The following is a 13197-nucleotide window of genomic DNA, read 5'->3' as shown; positions in this document are numbered from 1 at the left end:
CTCTAGAAGCAAAAGAGGCACCTATTATTGTCCCCTAAACATTCCCATCACAGAAGCAGACAGACAGGCAGGTATCATTGAGTAACACGACAGTTAGCCTGTTAGCATGAAGAGACTCAGCTGCCAGCGCTGTTTTAGATCGTGCTATATTTCATCACAGATGGATTCACTGAATCAACACGTGAGAGGAGAAAAGCACAAGTAGCAAAGACGTTTCAACACGGCTTTAAAATCCTTTTAACTCAAAAAGCCATGGCAGAGATCGCCGGTGTTTTGGTTTAAACAGCGACCCTGATTACTGCCGACTTTCAGCCAGATGCATCCCTCATAAACGTCTTTCGACGATCATTAAATATCTGATAAGGATATTGAATCTAAAAACTCCCTCTGTGTTTCAACAACTGTGTAAACTCCACAAACACTGACACGTGCAGCTGAAGGTCTCCAGTTTACAGGGTCACTTTTAAAACCGTAACACCGGGAGAGACGCATTTGTGGTGGGCTGAGAGAAGACTACTGTTACAAGCTGCTAAATCAAGTGAATCACAGCTTCTTTTTTTGAAAAGTATGCACACATACAACAAAAAAAGAGCAAATTAAAGAAAGAGATATCAAGTGAATCACAGATGTGTGTGATTTTATTTTGGACGGCGGGTGGAATAAACACACTGTGGTTAATCTACCAATCAGACACGTTCAGCATTGCAGGCCCTGAAAAGTACTACCCCCCTAGCAGGGGCTTTTTAGGGGGGAGATTTTCTACACCTGAACTACTTTTTCGCCCGGTTCTGTCGGTTGAAACGCACGTAGTTCTGGGGTAAAGTCCTTAGTTCCGGGGTAAAGTTCCTAGTTCCAGGGTAAAGTTCCTCTGATCGAAAAACGTCTAAACATCTGGATGTGACACCCTACCTCAGAGGAATTACAAAACGCTGCCTTCAGTGGTCAAGACATGTCATTTATGCCAATCCATATTTGTCTTCACATATTTTAAGAAAGAGAGTAACTCTACCAATAATACCTGCTTTCATCACAACTTAATATCCTGTAGTACATTCTTCCTCACTTGATAGGAGTCCAGATTTACTCTGGGGGAGAAAACATGTTACAGGCAGGCACACATAGATAAGCCATCAACCACACACATTTTCAACAAAGCCTCCTCCACGTGTTCCCAACCTGGCAGACAGACCTCTCAGAGTTTATGGGAAAGTGGAACAATTTACAGGGGCACCAAGACGTTAACAAGCGGCTTTAATGTTCACAGAAGTACAAAAAGCCTCAACCGGTCCGAGACCTTAAAATACCTCATTTACTCTGAATACAAACATATACTTAACTTTTAGTGCACTAAAGGCCTTGATGTTTGAACAAAACCTTTCAATGGATAAACAAATGGAAAATAAACATCTTCATGTACTCATGCTTCACCTGCATATAATGTTTTTTTATCCATAGACTGTATAAATAATGGACGTAGTATCCGTGACGTCACCCATCTGTTCCTGAGCGCTGTTTTGAAGCTAATCGACGGTGGCAGCCATATTGGAACTCAACCAGGCAGAGTGTGACGTAAAGAGGCGGAGTTTGAGCCTCCTAGCAAACAACTATGTGTTCCAGTCCGGGAGTCAAGTCAGTCATGTCCTTATTTGGGCAAAAACTTGTAATCTTAATATCTTCTGAACCGTTGAGTTAGAAAAAAATTCACCCCCGTACATTGTATGCCGATAGAGAAATTAGCTAAGTAGATCCAAGCCGTTTTTGAACCAGGCTGTAAACATGTTTATTAATGCTGCAAATATCATCTTTTTTGAATTAGTGTCTATGTATTTTTTGGTGTTTCTGAAGCCAGCCTCAAACAGATTCTCGAGGAATTGCAGTTTATAACACTTCCGCATGGGCTTCATAGTTTGAGACCGGAGGTTGCCGCTTGGTTTTATCTAATTAAAAACACTATGACTCTTCAAATGAATTCAAAGTTATATTTTGCACAAATACAACACAAACATATGGAACAACTGCATTACAATCTTTGTTTAATGTAGTGAACGTAGCACCATTACAAATTGCTTAAAGAAAGAATGAAGTGAAATCACCTCATGCTGAGAGCAAGAGAGAGGTGATTACAGCAGTTTTGTAGCTGCTGAGAAGCTTCACTATAAAGCTACTGACTGTTTGATGAATTGGCATTGACTTTGCTACTTAATAAAGTCAGTACAAAAAGTAATTCAGCATCAATACAGCATTAGAGTATTAGCTTTTTTCATTGGCTGATGTCAAAACCTTGACTATTTCCAAATAGGCTGAACAGACTGCGACAGACATTTAGACAGTGTCCAAACACAGCCTGGGGAAATCCCTCTTCTATTTGTCTGTGTAGTATTAAGGGTAATCCTGCTTGTTGCCTTTTCGCAAAAGGATTAAAGGGGATGTCTGTTTTTTTGCAGTGAGCTGTACAGTAGTATACAGTAGTATACAGTAGTATACAGTAGTGGACAGTGATAGAGCAGTGCGTTCTTACAAACCGGTGCATAGAGTAATCAAATGAACAGCTGGAGCCTGCTATTATGCCTTGAAATAGTAAGTTCTTGGGAGAGAATCTCTTCCTATTAGTCCTACTCACAATCAAACCATAGAGTTTACTCATGCACATGGGCTTTTTTACGTGTTCCTCAAGCATTCCTGCCAATGTCTGTTTGCAGAATACTCTGGCACTACTCTATAAATGAGTCCTTATTACTTTCTACTTCAGAGAACTTGATGCATTTCTAAGAGCATTGCACTTGTAAAACTAGGAGAAGTCTCTAACAATAATCCGATCCACAACTTTACAGCACAGCACAGACATGGTGAGTGATGCATTTAACAGCATCCAATTTATCCTGTGTATAGCATTTTCTAGTTAAAACTTGAGTAATGCTGGTGATATATTTGACTAATTTGAGGTGGAATGTTCATTTTTTCCAAAAAGCATAAAACATGGTTGTAGTGGCGACTTCTAGAAAAAACCTTCTTTTGCCACTTCTGCAGGAAATGACCTTTCTGACTCATGCATATTAAAATAGGTTTACTAAAAAATGAAACGAATGCTGTAGCCTATCAAATTAAACAAACTGAGAATTTATTAAAAATATAAACAAACAAAATCACTTCTCTCGTCACTATTAACTTATTATTCCTCAAAAGCGACAAAACTATAAAAAACCAAACAAAGCTATGGTTAGAAAATAATGTTGCTCCTTGTCCTGCTCAGATGAAAGCACACATTGCCTCGCAGATGCTCAGTTGCTCCCATTTGGCAGCACCAATTACCTGCAGCATGACAATTAAAGACACACACACTTGTCAGCTGGGAGCTTTAACATATTCATGATGGAGCAAATCCACAGTATTTGACTGTCGTGTGACAATAGCATGCCTAATGTATGCATAACGGTAGAAATGTTAACAGAATTATTTTTCCCACTGACCCTGTGAATTATGCAGCTGTAAAGATCAGTACAATATTCAAAGTGAGCATAGAAAAGCAAAACAATGGTTGGACTACAGGGCAAAGTGAGCTTTATAAATGAGTAGCTTGTTGAAATGATTGCCACAGTGAAGCTCTTTAGATTGAAGTTAACATGCACTATTATTCTAAGTAGATGGTTAAGATAATCAAATCAAGTAGAACACAACATGAGGGGTTTAGGGACTCACTGTTGTTCACATTAGCTGAGCATTGTTCATTATTTGTGAGCTTTTTACTTAGATGAAATTAAACACACTGACAAAAGTAACCTAGTAATTAAAACCATATACTGTAAAATATGGACGTAGTATCCGTGACGTCACCCTTCTGTTTCTGAAGCGCTGTTTTGAGGCCAATCGTCAGTGGAAGCCATATTGCTGCTGTGGAGCGAGTGTGACGTAAAGAGGTGGGCTTTGAGCCTCCTAGCCAACAGCTATAGTGTTCCCGCCTGTCAATCAAGTCAGCTGTGCCTCTCTTTGGAAGACTCGTAATCTTAATATCTTTGAAATTGCAGTGTTAGAAAAAAATTCACCCCTTCACAGTGTGTGCCGATCAAGAAATGAGCTATCCAGACTACACTCGTCTTTTGTACCAGGCTGTAAACATGTTTATTTCTGCTGGAAAGATCGGCTTTTATGAATTGGTGTGTATGTGGTGTCCGGTACTTCCGGAGCCAGCCTCAAGCGGATCCTCGATGAACTGCAGTTTTTAACACTTCCGCATTGGACTCATATTTTTAGACCGGAGGTTGCCGATTGATTAAAACCAGAAAATATACAGACTAATAACTGACAGTTTGAGGATTCTAAGACTTGTGTTTCTAAGATTGTATGCCTTCAGTTCAGTTCATCTTTTATTCACTATTTCGAAATTCACATACAAGCTCAAGTAGAAGACTGACTGGTCATTGTCACTGCTTCTGCTGTCTGATAGGCTATTTTCTTATCCAATAAAAATTTTCCAGAGTTTATGAATGTTCTGAATGTTATTTTGACCCAACCCTTCAATAAGATAGCTGCATTGCCCAGCCCTAATTTAACAGGTATGCTATTATGCAAAACAGCCATGAAAAATAAGCAAATCCAGACATAAAAGAGGCTGCGACCCAAATAAAGATTATGATAACATCTCCTCTAAAACTAATCATTCACGGTTCAACTCATATTACTCCTTACTGCCAACTAAGTTAACACAAAGACGTGAAATCAAGGCGAAAATGTGACTTTAAATATGACAATCCCTTGCCTCAATGTTTGTTGTTCTCTCTTGTTTGTTCTCTGTGGTAGTGAAATGTAATAACTCACTTTGAAGGCTAGCTTTCTCCTTTAGAAGCACTTCTTATAGATTTTCTAAATGAGTTTAAAATGTAATGTAAGCTGACACCTTTGTTCAGGACACAAGCTTGAAACACGCTTCCAGATGGATCTCCTCAAAGCTAGACAGACCACACGCAGCCTCAGTTAGACATTAACTAGACTCCTGTGAGACATCTAGCCCAATAAATACATAAAAGAGCTGCAAACACAATCCTGAACAAAGACTCCTTTGCTTCTCTACCTACTGTAAGAATCAACAGTGAGGGTGTGGACATGCTGAGATACACTCCTGTTTATACAATACATGTCTCACAACGCATCAAGGGCTCATCATACAATTTCAGTGTGGTTACATCAGTGTCAGGGTAGAGTAGAACAAGACTGGCCACAATCCAGACATACCTCCACTATCCACACACACACACACACACACACACACACACACACACACACACACACACACACACACACACACACACACACACACACACACACACACACACACACACACAAAGTTAGACACTCAGCAGGCTGTGACACTCCAAAGACAGTGTACAGGTCCCGCTGAAAGGCTGAGTAATCAAGCCAAGTGCAATGCTAGTGAAGCATATGACCTAAAAACTACTATGCCAACATAGTGACTACAAGTTAGTGCCCTCAATGACTAGTCAACCTAAACAGACAAACAAGAAGTCTCCCTCCATCCCGCCCTGTGTGCCTGTCCCACAGACACATTCATCACCGACTCGGTTGAGCTGTTGCTAGTTTTATTGCTCAGGGTTGAGATCTATAGCTCTGTCTGATGTGTCCATTTGGCTATTTATTGCTGCAGGGTTTGTGTGTTTTGGGCCTGTGTGTGTGTACATCTGTGTGCGTGTAGACTTCTGCATGCATCAGTGCATGTGTGAGTGTGGGCAGCAAGAGATCGCCTCAACCCCCCCTCCCTTAGAAAGACATGATAGTGCAGTCAGTAATGTGATTAACCTTGCTTCTCTCTCTCTGACTGCACAGCACAATGCTCTGTTCTGACTGGTTGCTATTTACCTCCTGACAAATACACATGCACACACACACAGTACAGACTTTGACTTATTTTTAGCATTACACGAAACGAAAGGCTGATCTACTCTTGTAAGTCAGCACATAAGGATTATAATTTTAATGCAAACAGTGAAGCTATTGCATGCACATGAAGGTATAGTGCATGGGGATTAAATTTGTAGTAGCTCACTCCTTGAAGTGGTACGCTGTGTAGTCAGAGAAACAGGATCATGAATGAAGAATAAACTGGATGAATTGAAGTAGGTATAGGAATGTGGATAAAGGCGGTAAGAGCGGGAGTTCTACTGAATGCCGGCATTCATTGGCGTTACACCTAACAAACAGGGGTAGACATGGTTGAGGTCATGCTAAGAAAATCCTTCAATAATCATATATACACATCTCACCGATGTGTTCCTGCATGAGAGCAATCACTCTCTCGGTATCAGTTGATGTATAAAGCATGCATCGTATCTTTTGCAGCCTGCCCTGAGCTGGAGCTGATTAAACAGAAGTGAGTGTGCAACACATGTTGGCTATCCAGTGTGGCACATTTATGAGCCTGTGGGGCCGCCTGCTACAGCAACGGAGCTGTTATGACAGACAGACTGAGTAAACACAGCGGATGGACAGGGAAGCAACAAGAATGCAGAGGTCTGGTTTTGGTATAGGGATATGGTTTGGATGTCATGTAGGCTTAATGTACGGTGGCCCTGAAGTGCAAATCACAACGGCAAATCAGAAAACAAAGGACAGACCAGTACAATCAGCCACAAGTCATGTCCCCGGAGGGTACCTAGTTCTTCCAGTTTGGTTAATGTCGTAGTGTTTTCTGATTTGCCATTGTGTTTTCTGATTTGCCGTTTTCTGAATTGCTGTAGTGTTTTCTGAATTGCTGTAGTGTTTTCTGATTTGCCGTAGTGTTTTCTGATTTACTGTAGTGTTTTCTGATTTGCCGTAGTGTTTTCTGATTTGCCGTGGTGTTTTCTGATTTGCCGTTTTCTGATTTGCCGTAGTGTTTTCTGATTTGCTGTAGTGTTTTATGATTTGCCATTTTTTGATTTACCGTGGTGTTTTCTGATTTGCAGTTGCGTTGATTTGCTGTAGTGTTTTCTGATTTGCCGTAGTGTTTTCTGATTTGCCGTAGTGTTTTCTGATTTGCCATTGTGTTTTCTGATTTGCCATTGTGTTTTCTGATTTGCCGTTTTCTGATTTGCCGTAGTGTTTTCTGATTTGCTGTAGTGTTTTATGATTTGCCGTTTTTTGATTTACCGTGGTGTTTTCTGATTTGCAGTTGCGTTGATTTGCTGTAGTGTTTTCTGATTTGCCGTAGTGTTTTCTGATTTGCCGTAGTGTTTTCTGATTTGCCGTAGTGTTTTCTGATTTGCTGTAGTGTTTTCTGATTTGCTGTAGTGTTTTCTGATTTGCCGTTTTTTGATTTACCGTGGTGTTTTCTGATTTGCAGTTGCGTTGATTTGCTGTAGTGTTTTCTGATTTGCCGTAGTGTTTTCTGATTTGCCGTAGTGTTTTCTGATTTGCTGTAGTGTTTTATGATTTGCCGTAGTGTTTTATGATTTGCCGTTTTTTGATTTACCGTGGTGTTTTCTGATTTGCAGTTGCGTTGATTTGCTGTAGTGTTTTCTGATTTGCCGTAGTGTTTTCTGATTTGCTGTAGTGTTTTATGATTTGCCGTTTTTTGATTTACCGTGGTGTTTTATGATTTGCAGTTGCGTTGATTTGCTGTAGTGTTTTCTGATTTGCCGTAGTGTTTTCTGATTTGCCGTAGTGTTTTCTTATTTGCCGTGGTGTTTTATGATTTGCTGTAGTGTTTTATGATTTGCAGTAGCGTTGATTTGCCGTAGTGTTTTATGATTTGCTGTAGTGTTTTATGATTTGCAGTAGCGTTGATTTGCCGTAGTGTTTTCTGATTTGCCGTGGTGTTTTATGATTTGCTGTAGTGTTTTATGAATTGCAGTAGCGTTGTGTTTTATGAATTGTTGTAGTGTTTTCTGGGTTGCCATAGGCTGTTTTCGAAACAGCCTGCTACATACTACTTACTAATGTAGTAGGCAGTAGGTATTGCCTACTACATACTGCGTTTGAATTTAGTATGTAGTGTTACTGTTTTGTTCGATCTGTGTTGCAGTATGCTGGGCCAGGCGTCACTCGATAACCGGTTTCGGAAAGCGGAAGTAAACAACGTCGAAGCCAAAAGTGAAGCTGCTTCTTTAGCATCACTTATGATTTAAAAAGTGAGGAAGTCGTTTATATGTAATTCAATAACCTTCACAGCACCCAAAAACGGATTTCCTCCCGTCAAAAAAGAAGGAAAAAGAAAAAGCGGAACGAGCGCTGTGCATTGTGGGAAACAGTACGGGAGGCAGACTGGTCCGATGCATACTGTGAAATTTTCCCAAATCAGTAAACATCCGGGGAGTTTTGGCTTACTGCAGATTTTGCTCTTGTTCACTTGCTGCTTACTACATACTGAATTTTGGCCATATCAGTACGTGCTGCTAGTATAGTAGGCGCTTTCGGTAACAGCCATAGTGTTTTCTGAATTGCCGTTGTGATTTGTACTTCAGGGCCACCGTATAAATGGGATGCGGCCAGCTCTCTAATGAGCTGTCAAATGGGGGATTAAAGGGTGGAGTGGAGTGCTGCTGGAGGGAGCGCTTTTACACTGCTGTCAGCCTGCCTGTCCGGTCTGCCAACCACACCCCACGGTGACATGCACGAGGGCTGCTGCAGCATCCTCCAGCCACAGAGGTCGGATGTCCTTGCACTCGGGCTGTAACAGTTTAATGTGATGATGCGCCTGTCATGTTGCATTTAAGACTACACGGTGTTGTAAAGACTATAATATGGTCAATGTCCAGCCATTGGCCTCCATTGTAGAAAATAAGACGAAGCAATGACAATGTAACGCTACAATGCTGTATAAAGGCGGTGAAACAGTGAAGTATTTGGGTAATCAATGGTGACAGGCAGCATTTTCATACTTCCTCTATGGCTAGCTGGCAGGGTCCGCCATACACCGAAAGTGACGTCACGCAGGTTCACGATGCAGCCAAATGGAACAGCCGTGTCTCAGCCGGTATCAGGCTCAGCAGGAACTAAAGGGAGCGAACACTCATGTCGAAAAGCCCGACGTGGTGGAGGGTAGTCGGTGGCTCTCTCACCGCTGCGGCATCGTCAGCACATGAAACATTGAAACGCTTTACATGTCGAAACACTAAACCTCCTCTCACACTCTACAGATCAGCCGCTTTCAGAAGTTGTCTTTCTTCACCAGCCTTGTAAACTTACCTGAAATGGAGGTCCAGTATAGTTGGTCACAAGTGGCCTGATGTGGAAACGTCTCTGCCTCACATCCAGTGAGGAAGGAAGGGAGGCTGAGCTGTCTCCTCACGTTGCAGGAGAGAGCGATATCAGCAGCTCAGCCCACAGCTGGAGGCGACCCTTTGAAACTTCACTCCTCGGATGTAAAGCACATTTTCCTGCGGTTCAAGTTGTATTTCCGTCGCTGATATTATCCTCTCGCTTGATTCAGCTGCAGGCTTTTCCTCCTCCTCCTCCTCCTCTCTTAGTCGGCGCACGTTGACACTTTCCACGCCCATACAAACACACTAGAGTGCACGAGCGACGTCATCAGTTCCCATACATTACATCCACATGAGTGAACAGAAATAAATAAATAAATAAAGGGCGACACTATGGCGACGTGAACATGGGAAAAACGCCGGGCGGGCGTCGCCGGTAGCGTGAAAGAAGCGCGACACCTGACTGCGTGTTCAAGAATGACACCGCGCGCAGTGAGTGCGTGGACACGCAGCCGGTGCAGGAGAAACGTCAGGGCGTACGGTGGTCGGCTACCTGGATGGTATGGGCTGATAACCATGGGGAAAAAAATTCAGTTGTATCCAAGAGTTTCTTTAAATATCTCAGAGATTATCTTAATTTACTTAAGAGAAAATATTCTGTATATTTATTTTGGTTAATTTTGGTTCTGTCAGTATAGATACATTCATTGAGAAGTATGTGAAAGGTTAACAAATGTGTGTTTATGGACAGATATATCTGATGCGTGCTTTGAAGAAGCAATTTTTCCCCTCTACTTTTCAATGGTCTCCTCTTTATGTGTTTGAAGATGTTGCCATGATTTTTTATTTCTTTTTTATTTTATGTTTGCCCAACTGTAAATAATTCCTGTAAAATTTTCACTCAAAATGTTTCAGCAACTGAGATATGGATGTATATGTGTGAAACTGAATTAAAAATGTTCAAATATCTAATAGACGGGTTGTTTTATCTAAGCAGTTTATTTACAAAAAACAAACTGGTTAGAAAATGGATTGTAAAAGAAACAAGGCATCAATAACACAGCCAATATAAGAGAGATTTAAAAGGCTACAAATCACATCGACATCCTTTGTATTTTATTTTTATCAGCACTTTTTTGTTTCAATTTATTATTGTATACCTTTAATATATTGCTTAATTTAAATTGTATAAAATCCATCATTCATTTGTTAATTTATCATCGTATTTTAATATTAGTACTCCTATCTTTAGTGCAGGCCAACTTGTGCTTTATTTATTTAACCTATTTTACCATGTAAGTCAATTGAGAACCAATTCTCATTTACAATAACGACCTGGGCGAAAAGGCAACACAGGTGGCATGACAATAAATAAAAACAAAACAAAAAACAGAGAGGACATACAGGGAAACCTAGAAACAGAACAGTACAATACAAAAATATGACAGGAGTGAACAACTTAAAAGCAAGTGCAGTGATGTTGAGTTATGGGGTGTAATACATTTTTTAAAGTGGCAAATGGAATGAGAGAGGTCAACTTTAGGGATTGTTGCAGGTGATTCCAGTCGTTTGCAGCGGAAAACTGGAAGGAGGTGCTGTGCCAAATGTGTTTCATTATGTGCCTTTATTTAACATTAGATGATAATAATGATTTGGAGGTGATGACTGATCCACTGAGCCTCCTGCCTGGCATAATAGTAAAAAGATCCTGCCCCTCTCAGCCAATGTCAATAAAGTCTGCTCATCATCATACACACACAGAAACACTGTAGGGTCTGTAGATTCAGTGAATTCATTACATGCACTATACCAACTGGTACTTTAGGCCTCCTTGCATATCTTAGACATATGACAAAGAATAAAACTAGGTGAAATTATGTGACAGTAGTGTGAGTGACCCAGATTCTGCAGGATGCATTACTTCCACACAGCTGCCCATCTCTGCCTCTCATAGTAGCATCAAGCAACATCATTACTCTGTGGCTGCAGCATATGCAGCACAATGCTGCAGGGCAACACAGGGCCATAGTAAAAGGAGAAGCATGCATAGTAAGGAGTCTCTTCAGTCTACATCATATCCTCTCTGGCAGAGGTCAGTCACCTCAAATTGCAATACCAGTGGGGATATCATTGTCACAGGCTCTTTAGATTTGCAGGGAATTTATGCCCCAGATGAAACATAAAAGGAAAGGGTGATGAGATAAAGCTGCACTCCATTCAAATGTCTGCAGAAGCCAGTAAACAGATGCCTGAATGGATTGATAAAGTACAAATATTTTGTGATTGCAGGGAAAGAGAAAGAGACGAGGAGAGAGGGGGACGTTTTGTTTTGGGGATGGATTGACTCAGAGAGCGAAACTGTGTCAGACAGCTGTAATGAGAGTTTCTGTTAATGGTTCTGCCCGAGGTTTGCTATTTTTACTGTTTTTCACAGCATGGTGTGCTTGGGAGTCTGTTTTGTATCAAGCTCTTGTTGAGAGAGCACAATTCTCAGAGAAGGAATAAAAGAAACTGCTCTTGAAACACACAACAACCTTGTGATTAGGCCTTGTGAGAGTTCATCATCTGAGTAAAGGTCATCCCATTGTTAATTGATTCAGTGATAATGTGGATGTCTAAAATGTAAAAGTGATGGTAGACGAAGAGCATCCTGTGACTGCTCCTCAAAGAGGGTTTAGTTCCTTAGTTGAAGGAATACAAACATCTTTAAGGGGAAATCTTACTTATTAGCAGTGATAACAGTAGATCTGGTCAGTCAGACTGTTTTTTATCTCTTCTACCAGTTATGAGTAACAGTTATATGAGGAGTCACTGTTTTCATTAGCTTAACATAATCATCTTAGCTTTTTTTGGCATATGCATGAGAGCTGTCCGTAATAAGCTTAACATATTCATGAACTGTGCCAGATAAAACTTATTATAGCCTTAAGAGACGGCCTGTGGTATTCAGAGGGGACCGGAAATTCAAAAGAGAAATATGTCTCACCAATAATCCCTCTATAGAGCATTTATTTCAAGCTCACAGAAAGAAAATGTTAGACACCTTTGTGTCCGTTTCTGAAGCCAGAAACCAAACTGACCTATATTCCACAATCCAACCCAAACTTCCCAGTCTGGAGTGCCAGTAGTGACGTAAACTTTCATGTGAGGGTAATTAGACTTCCAGTGCATGAGTCACCACAGTTAGTCACTGAAACGCCTGAGCCTGATGTTCCACGATCCATCCCCAAAATTCCTAATTCATAACATGAACACAACAAGATGTCAGCATTGTGTGTAACAGAAGAAAGTTGTGTTTGCAATTGTAAAAGCTTTTCAAACAAAGTAACATATACCCTTCTCTGTTATATGAACTTCTGGGTGAGCTATGATGTGTTTAATGGAAATTCTGCTGGTAAATGTTCCATTAGACCTTCAACCGCCTTGCACTGCAAATCTACAATTACTGCCCACACCCGGAATCATTTGGCCCAGCAAAAGTTTATGACTTAACAAAGAGTGTTAGAGAGCTGTATTAGAGAGCTGTATTCAAATTACAGTATTGCTCAAGCAGCTTAAATATAAATAAACAATGTTTTGTTTAATAGTCACCATAAAGTCAGCACAATAACTTGTGTGATTATGTGTCTGTAAGTCTTTGGAACAACATTCTGCTGCCATTTTCAGGAGGTTTTACATAAAAACAGACCTTTTTTCTCTCTTTGTGTAAATATCTCAACAAAGGAAGACTCCCTCCAATTTTATACACATGTAGTTAAATATTCATGTAAAGTGGGGAACTACTCAACATTTTGTATGACCTTTTCTGTTGCTGTGAAGGGAGGATCTAAATTTTAAAATTTAATCATTCTGATGATGCCATCAGGCGTATCTGGGTTTCGGCTTTAAAATTTTAACAGCGAGTCTAACTTTCATGCTGGAGGTGTAAGGCTTTAAGGACGTTGTAAGAGGAAGGAATGAGTTTGCAAAGCAAGACAGTTGACTAATAGAATAAAAGATGTAAAATGTA

General features: G+C 40.6%; 1 protein-coding gene across 1 annotated transcript in view; it reads right to left on the bottom strand.

Moving 5' to 3' along the window:
• Positions 1-9674, bottom strand: part of jakmip1 (janus kinase and microtubule interacting protein 1) — a 30941-nt gene extending 21267 nt beyond the window's left edge. The window contains exon 1 of the mRNA XM_034690522.1: positions 9175-9674. The gene's annotated coding sequence lies outside the window, so the exon portion shown is untranslated. The remainder of the gene's footprint in view (positions 1-9174) is intronic.
• Between the last annotated feature and the right edge of the window lie 3523 nt (positions 9675-13197).

This window comes from Notolabrus celidotus, chromosome 8, assembly GCF_009762535.1.
Source record: "Notolabrus celidotus isolate fNotCel1 chromosome 8, fNotCel1.pri, whole genome shotgun sequence".
Taxonomy (NCBI): Eukaryota; Metazoa; Chordata; class Actinopteri; order Labriformes; family Labridae; genus Notolabrus; species Notolabrus celidotus.
This window is presented reverse-complemented; position numbering and strand designations above follow the sequence as displayed.